Below are 9,839 nucleotides of genomic sequence, written 5' to 3'. Positions count from 1 at the left end.
TTTGATTACTACTTTGCATTAAATTATATTCCTAAGCAACAAGAGAAGGATTAGATCTGATGTCCCCATGCATGTCTGCCATTTTATTTCACACTTGCCTTTGTCTACATGCATGTCTCCACCTCTATCAAAACATCTGCATGTGGAGCCTCTCCAACACCCTCCCTTTCTACCTTCTTTTCTTTTTTTATTTTCTCTTGTAGACCATTTCCTACAGACAATCATGTGATTCCATCACCATGCATGTTCAAACACAGTGCAATAAGCCCATCAAATAGGATATTATTGGGTGAAATTACAATGAATGCTCTTATACGAGGAATTAGATTATATTTATCTCTTTTTACTTGAAAAATAATCACATTAATCTTTATATGTTAGACTTTACAACAAATTAGTTATTTTTGTTAAAATATTCATCCATCTGTACTGTTAAAAATTGGCGTAGTTGATAAAATAATAAGACAATAACACGTGACATATCACTTTTATCTCATACTGACGTATAGAGACTACTTTTCAACAATAAAAATAGATAAAATTTTTAATAGAAGATCAATTTATTCTTTAATTTAACATATAAGAATTAATTTATTCAATTTTTAAATTAAAAGAGACTAAATGTAATTAGACTCTTAATACAAAACACTTTTATGATACTTTTATCCATATTAGTGTAAGCAATAATTGCATGATGGAACCGTCCCTTGTCTGGTTTTCCTTAGTCTTTCCTGCCTGATTCCAATTAACCAACCGTGCTCATTTTGACGAATGGAAAAAATCCTCAAAACCGGTAAATTCTAACTCAAACTTGCAAGGCGCCCGACCATCTGCACTCAACCCAATTTGATTTGACCTTATGAACTCGAATCCAAAATCTCCCGCATCCCAAATAAACATAATTACTCCGAAGGTAAAGTCATTGGTATCCATGTAAGCTTAATATCTTAAAGAAAAAGAGTTCTGACAATTGCCAAGTCATGTACAGCTGAAGTGGTTGTGGAAATGGGACAGCCTTCTTTACAACTGAACATGGGAACAAAAAGAAACCAGTATGCATGGAAACCCATATTAATATATATATATGTTCAATTCTTTCTGGAATATTCATAGAAAACCCCATTATGGTATATCACACAGCACCATTATTATTTGTTCCTATGTCTAAAATAATATTTCTAGTAATTTTATTAAGAAAATGTATTTGGTAACCTTTTTCTAGTAGTAAAAAACAATGGAATTTACTGTCACAGCAAACAAATCCTGCGACTCATGACTAATAGGCCGAATAGGGTTCCGAAGTGAAACTTATTGAATGGAAACTTGTAAATAAGAATTGTCAAACAATCTGGGCGCATAAAGTTTGGTGTTTAATCTTTAGAAAAAGAAAGTAAAAATATATATATATATATATTCTTACTTACTGAAATAAAGATAAAATGTGGTAAAGCATATGGAGTAGCTGTAATCTAATGAGAAAGAGTCATGTGACCACCGCAAACTTTGCTTCTTTTCACACTAAATTAATTGATATATTAGTTTGCAGTACTGTAAAACATATAAATATATTACCAGAGCTGGTTTGTTTAAAGACAAAAGGTAAATTTAACCATTGGTTTGGAGAACAAATGATTGAAGTGTTGAGAGTATTTGTCTATTTAATAATGGTTGAAATTAGGAAGATTTTGCAAGTATTCAATTAAAATAGGTCTATGGGATCAGCATTGCCTACGATCGTGCATATATATATATCCCACTACAATCTCTTGGATCCCAATGGATTTTTTAAGGAAGGTTTTTTTTTTGTTTTTATAAGATTAATTTTTTTTGGGTTGGTGAATTTCCCCTTTAACAATTTCGTATCTATTTTACTAGATGTTTATTAATTCATAGAATAAGGGTTAACTCAATCATAATTCTCTAAATTATGATCTCAAATTTCATAAAAATTTATTTGAGTTTTCAAAATATTATATTTATTATATTCTTCCATCAATCTGGTCATCAGCTTGAGCATTAAATGTGAGCTTAAATCTAACTTAACATTGAGCATATTTAAAGTATGTAAACTATCATCAAGCTAATAACTCTCCTAAATTATTTTCTTTTTAAATTTATTTTGTGGAGTCAAGGGATCCTCCATCTCCATTAAAAGGGATGAACCGAAGCAAGGCAGGCGCAGACCTTAGTCCCTTCAAATGAAAAATTACTATTTAAGTCTTTATAAAATAATTAAATTAAAAATTAATTAATGATAAAATTGTACTTTAGACCCTCTAAAATGAAGTCAATTGTGTTTAATTCCTTTAAAAATGATGAAATAATAAATTAATACATTATAAAATTATGTTTTAATCTCTCAAAATTTTATTATTTAATTTCATTCCCCTAAAAATATTTATAAGATTACCCATGATCATTATACAATCTGTGATGATTAATCCTTTCAAGATTTGTGACTATCCCTCTTAAATTTTAATGATACTAATTTAGCATGACATATCCAAATTATTTATACCGTAGGTAACTAGGTATGCATGTGCATAAAATATGCTCAGTATCATATCGGAGTTGGTATTTGACACTCAAGCAAACAATTATACTAACTGAAGGACTTGATTAATATGGTATGATACTTTGATTACTCATTTAAAATGTTTTCAAATTTGAGATTAATCTAAAATTTAAATCACAATTTGAGAATATTTGATGACATTAGTCTTGTAAAATAAATAATTATTTAGAAGACTTTGTTTCCTCATTTTGCTTTGAAATCTCAAGTGTTCCAAAGCAAGGGTGGAAAAAGGAAAAGATACGGGCAAAAAGGGGATTCAAGTACAAGGCAGAAAACAATGTTAAGGAATCCACATTTAACTTGAACTACCAACATTCTCTACTGCATGTAAAGGCTACCCCTCCATTTCTTTTGCACTAAAATTTATGTTGATTTCCTCATTTACTAAAAAGCTGGTGCACTTAGGGTTTAGGGTTTGCAGATTAATTTACCTTTAAAACATCAACTTTGTCCTTTAGGGCCAATAATTTCCCTTTCAAAATTTGACCTAAACCCCTTTACAACTAGCCCTTGAAAAAGGTTTGCATTTAGCTTCCCCGGTGGGGATGGGATCTTCAAATATGTTGCTTTTGCATATGAACTACGAAAACCGTCAAATTATGATTTTAATTTCATATTTTTTATTATCATTCATATTATGTACGTTAATCAGTCATGAGGTTGAATTGATTTATTTTAAAGGATAAATTACTTAATAATCATATTTTCACCTTTTAAAACACAAAAACAAATTTAGGTTTTAAGTTTCTTCCAAAAATGAGATTTACCTAAAATTTTAAATCACAATTATTTTAATAAGCATAATATCAAATTTAAAATGTAACAAAAAATTTAAATTTTGAATCACATCAATTATGATTTGGATTGAGGCATAACCTTACTAATAGTAGGAGATCAAATCATCCCATATTATAGAAACTAAATCCTCAAATTGAATATCGTACGGGGATGAAAACTACAATTTGACCATTATAGAAATTCATGCAAAATATTCATTAATCTAAGAATTCAAGTTATGAAAAAAAAAACATGGGTTTCAAGAGCTTTGCGGAATTTGTCAGGAAAAAAGAAACTGAAAAGGAAAATTAGAGTCTACAAAAATTTCCCAAAAATAACAACAGTTTAGAAGAATTACACCTAAGGAAAAAAAAAAAACTAAACTAGAATTTTCAAAGAACCTAACTCCTGGGGAAATTTTTTAAAGAACCTGAATGTTAATTGAACCTACTCTAGCACCACCCACTTAGATCAGCTGCCTAAAATCAGGGCTTACATATTGGTGGATCAAGTAATCATCACCGTTGGATACATCATAAACCATGTTCTGATGATGATGGTGATGCCGAGTGAACGGTTGGTGATGGTGTTGCTGTTGTGCCCTCACCCTTTCCTTCTGCCGCCGAAGCTCCAGCACTTTCCGGTGAGAATTCGAGTGCTTCGTCAGCACAAATGTCGGGCTCGCGGCGGGTCGGTATTCTGGCACAAGCCGACCCGATTTATACCTCACTCCGCAAGCATTGCACAAAGTTTTCGGACCCATCGGGCCGGTCCGCCACTGAGGCGTCTTATCCGTAGCACAATGCAAGCATTTCCATCCATCCGGGTTAGTCGCCACTTCACCACCGTCTTTTTTCTTCGACGAGGTCGTTTTGACCGGCTTCTTTCCGGTTTGGTTCGTTAGTGGAGGTTGAACCCGGACAGCAACATCCGTTCCCGGTTCAGAAGATGAACTTGTCAGGCTGAGAGCAAGGAGGCGGGAGGTCCAATTACACGGGGCAGCCCGGGACCTTTTGCTCCTCGCCTTGGCCGGTACAGCCATGTCCGGCTCGAAAATCGAGCTGCTGTTACTGTTACTATGGTCACTGTCACCGTCAACGGCTTGGGTTCCTCGAGTTTCCGACGATTTCTCAGGTCGAGTTTTCAACCCGGATATCAGATGGAGCTTTTGCAGGTGCTCACAGGAAAATGATTCCTCAACGAAATTCGACAGCCATTCGAGCTCAGCTAAATCGTCGTACTGTTAAAAAAAAGATACGATTTTCACTATTACATTCGGTATGCATATGGGTCTTTATCCATTTTTGGTTCCCGGGAAAATTTATCAGAAAAATAGTTAAAAAAAAAAAGGTAAAACTGTAAAATGTCCAGATTTCACTAGCTTTATTTTCTCGAAATTTGAACCCAAGCTAAAATTACAATAATGAAAAAAAGAGCAAAACTTCGATCGTCGCTTCGTTTATACTTACACAGAAAATATTTTAACCTATCACACTATTGCATGTGGGGAGGAAATTACCGGTAGAGAAAGGTCACCGGCAAACTGATCGTCGTTGAGACCTCGGCAACCGATACAGTCCCTGTATTGGGTTCGCAAACGGAAAACAACGAAGAATTGCAGCTGTCGACGGGCGTGAAGGTGGAGGAATCAGTCGAATGGGAGAGGGCTAAGGAAGAATCGAAAGTACCGTCGGTAAAAACGGCATCGTCGTTGGAAAAATCGAGCAAGTCCTCCACAATAAAATGATCACCGCCACAATAGCTGCTTTCTTGAATGAATTCCATAATAATTTCCAACTTTTATTTTCGTTTATAACTCAAATCAAAGCTTTAGCGTTGAAGGGAGATTATACTGAGGAAAAAAATATATGCAAGTGTAAGAGAAAAAGAGAGAGAGAGAGAGATAGAGATAAGTGTGTGTGTGTGTGTGTGTGTGTCTAAAGTTATGGTTTTTATTTGCGTTTTGAAGGGAACAGGCGGACAGCCTAAAATGGAGGATTTTGAGTTTTGACGACGTGAATATCTTTCCTTTTTATAAACAATATATATATAAAATTTAAATTAAACAAATGAGTTAACTCCATCCAACATCGCCCTACACTTCAAAACTTTCAAACATATGGATTAATTTATAAATATAAATTTTACATGTTAAAAAAAAAATTTAACAATTTTTTTATTTTATTTCTTTCTATAAAATTCTAAAATTATATCATATCATCACTTATTTCATTCTAAAAAAGTTTTACCACCTTAATAAAATTTAGTTAGAAAAAATTATTAAATTTTGAGATTAATGTGGGCCAAATTAAAATTGTTTTTCAAAATCAATGTTTAAATGTTACTTTTTTCCTTTCTTTTCGCACATTAACCGTTATTTAACATCAAAGCTGACTAAATGATTGATACAATAGTGTTGGTTGGAAAGATGTAAATTTTGTGCCATAGTTTGGTGGAATCAACGCAAGAAACAAACAAAAGTGAAATTTCAAAAAGAAATACAATTTGAGCTGGATTTGTTTCATTATTAAAAGAAATGGAAGGTGGGGGATTGGTTAAGGTAAAGTCAAAGGTTTGTGGTAAATTTAAATTATACCCATAATTGTTTAAACCAAGTTCATGTCAAAGTTTAGTTGTTGCATTAATACATAGCTTACATTTTTTTTTCTTTTTCTTTTTAAGACAAATATAAGGTAGTAATATTACAATACTTTACCAAATTGGGTTCTAAATTTCCAAACATAGGGTTACACTTTAAAGTATGCACATTTGGTTAACAGAAAAAAAATAATAAATAGAAAAGGTGATATAAATGTAATATAAAAAAAAATTTTAAAAATAGAAACCTATTGTGAGTTGATGAAAAAAATAGTTTCAGTTATTTAAAATTTTATATTTCTTAATTTATGTTTGATATTTTCAAATCTCTACTAAATTATACATCTAAGCTCAATCAAACTCCAAGTTTCGATGGCTTATTCAAATTGTTTAATGCTTTAGCTAATTTTGGGTCCATTCTTCTTAAATTTAATTAAATTCTTGTTAACTTAATTCTTGAATTATTTTATATAATAGTTCAAGTTGTTTAATGTGTAATTGTATACATGAAATTTTGATTTAATTAATTCTTGTAAATTATTAACACAATTATTGATAAAACATCATTTTATGTTTATATATTTCCTACATAAATAATTATATTTATTCAATATAAAAATAAATTGATGTATTTATTTCTTTAAATGTGTATGATTAAATCAAAATTAAAGTTTCAAGTATACATTTAAACCATAATTAGTGTATAATTGCACCAAATTAAATTTCATATATACAATTACATATTAAATCTACATTAACTTTAGAAAATTGTTGAGTAATGTTTTCTCGCGTTGTATTAAGGGAAAGGGAAACATAGGGGGTATTTATACACATTCCTACTTCTACTGTTACATCTCACAATAGGGTCCATTGTTTTGTTTCAGTCTTTAGACCAAGGGTACTAACATTCCCTGTCCTTGGTGCTGACATTCTCTAGGCTTCCTTCAGCTTATTGGACATTTTCCTGCAGAGCACGCAGTCCTTTCTGACCCTGGGACTTACTCTCCTAGTGAACCTCGCACCTGCTAGTCACGAGCGGGGATCCTCTTCACGGACATGGCTCGCAACCTTGTCTCTACGAGCTTACGCGAGCTCCCTCCCACGAGCTTCCCATGCGAATTATCTTTGCGCACATCTTACATTCCCGTGAGGTCTTCAACTAACTATGTCTGTAGGCTAACATTTTTCTTCTAGGTCAAGTTCATTCAGGTCAGAGGTCTAGATCCTATCGGCCACTTGGGCTATCAGTTCCCAAATTCTAACAGTCTAGTCCCCTCTTAGTGAACCTAAGAGTCATTATAAAGTGGCAGGCCTTAAGTCCATTGCAGACACAGCTTCCTTGGCACGCGTTGGGGCCATAGTGTATAATAGCTGCCTTGCCACGTATGAATCCAGACATTGGGCTTTTACATCTAGCCATTGAAATAGGAATAATTTTTCTTTACACGCATCTAGGTCGTTAGTTTGTTTTTGGTTATTTAAACGATTTCAGGGGTTTTCCTTTAAAAGGGGATAGTCGGGTGTTTTTGGTTTCTTCATTGTTTGGACTTTCTGCAAATCAGAACCGAGGTAAATCTCAAAAATTTTTCTGTTTCTTAACTCTGATATATGTTTTCTTTCTTCTTTTATTCAGAATATGGTAAAAATGAAAGAGACTCATAGCTCACCTGATTCCAATCATGTGACTGAAAAACCCTACGCCTGTATCACAATACCGGAAGAAATAAAGCGGGCTCTAATCTTGCGGGTAATCCAACTTCCCCATTTCACTTATGAGTTTTCCATTCCTTCGAGGTTACACCGCGTGTGTGAGGCAATGGAGGATAGCTTCCTTCTTCCGTTGCACGTCTTGAAAGTAGGTTTTCACCTTCCTTTACACTCTTTCTTTTGCAATCTTCTCAACAATTATAGGCTTGCTCTAGGCCAACTTTCTGGTTTCTCCTAATGGATTGCCATGGCGTACTTTATTGACAGATGCTAGCATGGGTGAGGTCCCTATGTTCTCCGTCTTCCAACATCTATATCAGCTGAAGGGGATTGACGTGGGGGAATCTGCAGGGTTCTACTATTTTTTTCCCCCATCATAAGGTGTAAACAATTATAAAAAACCAGTGCAAGAATCTTCACCTGAACCAGGGGAAATACATCCAAGTTCACAGCCTACTCAGCAAAAGCTTTGGATTCATAATTAGGTGGTCCTCCCCTAGCAAAGACATGCGCACCTTTCAGAGGAGTCTCACCACCAATGAGGCTATCGTACAATTTTAGAGGTTATGCATTGGTCGCATACTGGCCCTGGAGGAGATTCTGACTACCAAGAATGTCTTCAAGTTTTTTCTAAAGGATTTTAGCCTGGATGGTTGGAGGGCTGGTGACACTAAAAAGGTCGCACGGTCTGTTGGTGGGTAACAAGAGACAAGCACTTGGCCTTAAGACTCATACGATCAGTTGGGGATGATATTAACGAGGCACTTAGAGGAGCCTGTGAACTTCTTCTACCATTATTGTCATATAGCACTTCGTCCTTTTACCTGTCTAGAGTTCGAGCTATAGGAGAGTGTTGGAAGAGGTACTTACTTGTTACTTTCTTCTACTGATCCTAAGATTGATAGTGGTGCAAGGGGTAATCAATGTAGCAAAAATAGTTCAAGCGATAGCGACAGCATCTCATATGAGCTTAACAAAGCCATGGACATTGATGTTTTAATAAATAGTGGTCGCAAGAGGTGTAGCTGGGGCCACACGTGCCAATGCTTCTAGCAAGGAGAAAGGGAGTGGTTACCAACTATAGCATTGACAGAAGAGTGGAGCTGATTGTGGAGGCCCTGCTGTTGCGGTCACCCCCATCCACTCTTCTCTTTTCACGAACTTGCCAACCATTGCCCAAACGAGCTCCCTCATTACTATTTTTGAGGACACTCCCCCTCCCCCTACTCGTGAGAACTCCCCAGTAGTTCCCACAACTGAAAGGGTGTCTGTTGAGGTTGTGGAGCATTTTCTCTAATCTCTACATCGCCTATTGTTTGAGGTTGGCGCTCACAGCCTAAGGTATGCAGTGGCCCTTGATAAGGAGCTTGCTGATACTTAAGCTAAGCTAGATAGTGTGCGCGAGAAGTACAACAAGGTGAAAGAGGAAAATGAGATAATAAATAAACAACAAGGGCCCTTACCGAGCGGCTAGTGATGATGGAGATAAAAGTGGAGGAGTGTGGAGCTGAACTCGTCATAGATAAAGAGAGGTGCATGACCGTAGAGGCGGAGCTGAAGAAGGTTACTGCAAGGCACTTCTTCAAGCTGGAGAGAATCATTAGGGAATATCAAAAGCAAGTGGATAAAACCCTTCAAAAGCAGGGGGAGCCCTGATAGCTTTGAAGCAACAAACATCCTAGAACATCTGGGGCTCATTTTAAAGGTTCAAGGAGAACCTGCTCTTCATACGCAGGTTGCCTGTGGCTCCTTTGATATCCGCAAGGTGGATTTCGATACACTTACGAATGTGAATGTGAGCAGCTTGGGCTTCGATGTTTGTAATCCTGCTAGGTCTGCTTGGGATTCCTTCGTGACCACTTGGAAAGGAGAGTTTTTTACCGTTTGGCAGAGGTAACATTTGCAAAACATGCGTTTGGCGTCTTCATAGATAGTAGGCCAATAATATCCCTACTTAATTATTTTCCACGCTAGCAATTTGCCTCTCAAATGATCGTCGCAAATGTCTTCATAGATTTCTTTCATGACATCTCAGCTTCCGAGGGAAAGAGGATGGAAGAAGTGGGTGTGAAAACCCTTTTCTATATAGCATGCCCTTTAGGAGGTTTATCGTATTGCCTTGTGTTATTGTTTGGTGAGCTCTTTTCAGTCTTGGCTTTCCAGTGTGTGGATTATAAGGGTC

At 35.5% G+C, this 9,839-nt stretch overlaps 1 pseudogene; it reads right to left on the bottom strand.

The window, feature by feature from the left end:
- Positions 1–3,544: 3,544 nt before the first annotated feature.
- LOC107897097 (GATA transcription factor 12-like) lies at positions 3,545–5,342 on the bottom strand (annotated as a pseudogene).
- Positions 5,343–9,839: the final 4,497 nt, after the last annotated feature.

Source organism: Gossypium hirsutum, chromosome A06, assembly GCF_007990345.1.
Source record: "Gossypium hirsutum isolate 1008001.06 chromosome A06, Gossypium_hirsutum_v2.1, whole genome shotgun sequence".
In the NCBI taxonomy this organism is placed as follows: domain Eukaryota; kingdom Viridiplantae; phylum Streptophyta; class Magnoliopsida; order Malvales; family Malvaceae; genus Gossypium; species Gossypium hirsutum.
The sequence above is the reverse complement of the archived record's forward strand: the minus strand, read 5'-3'. Positions and strand labels throughout refer to the sequence as shown.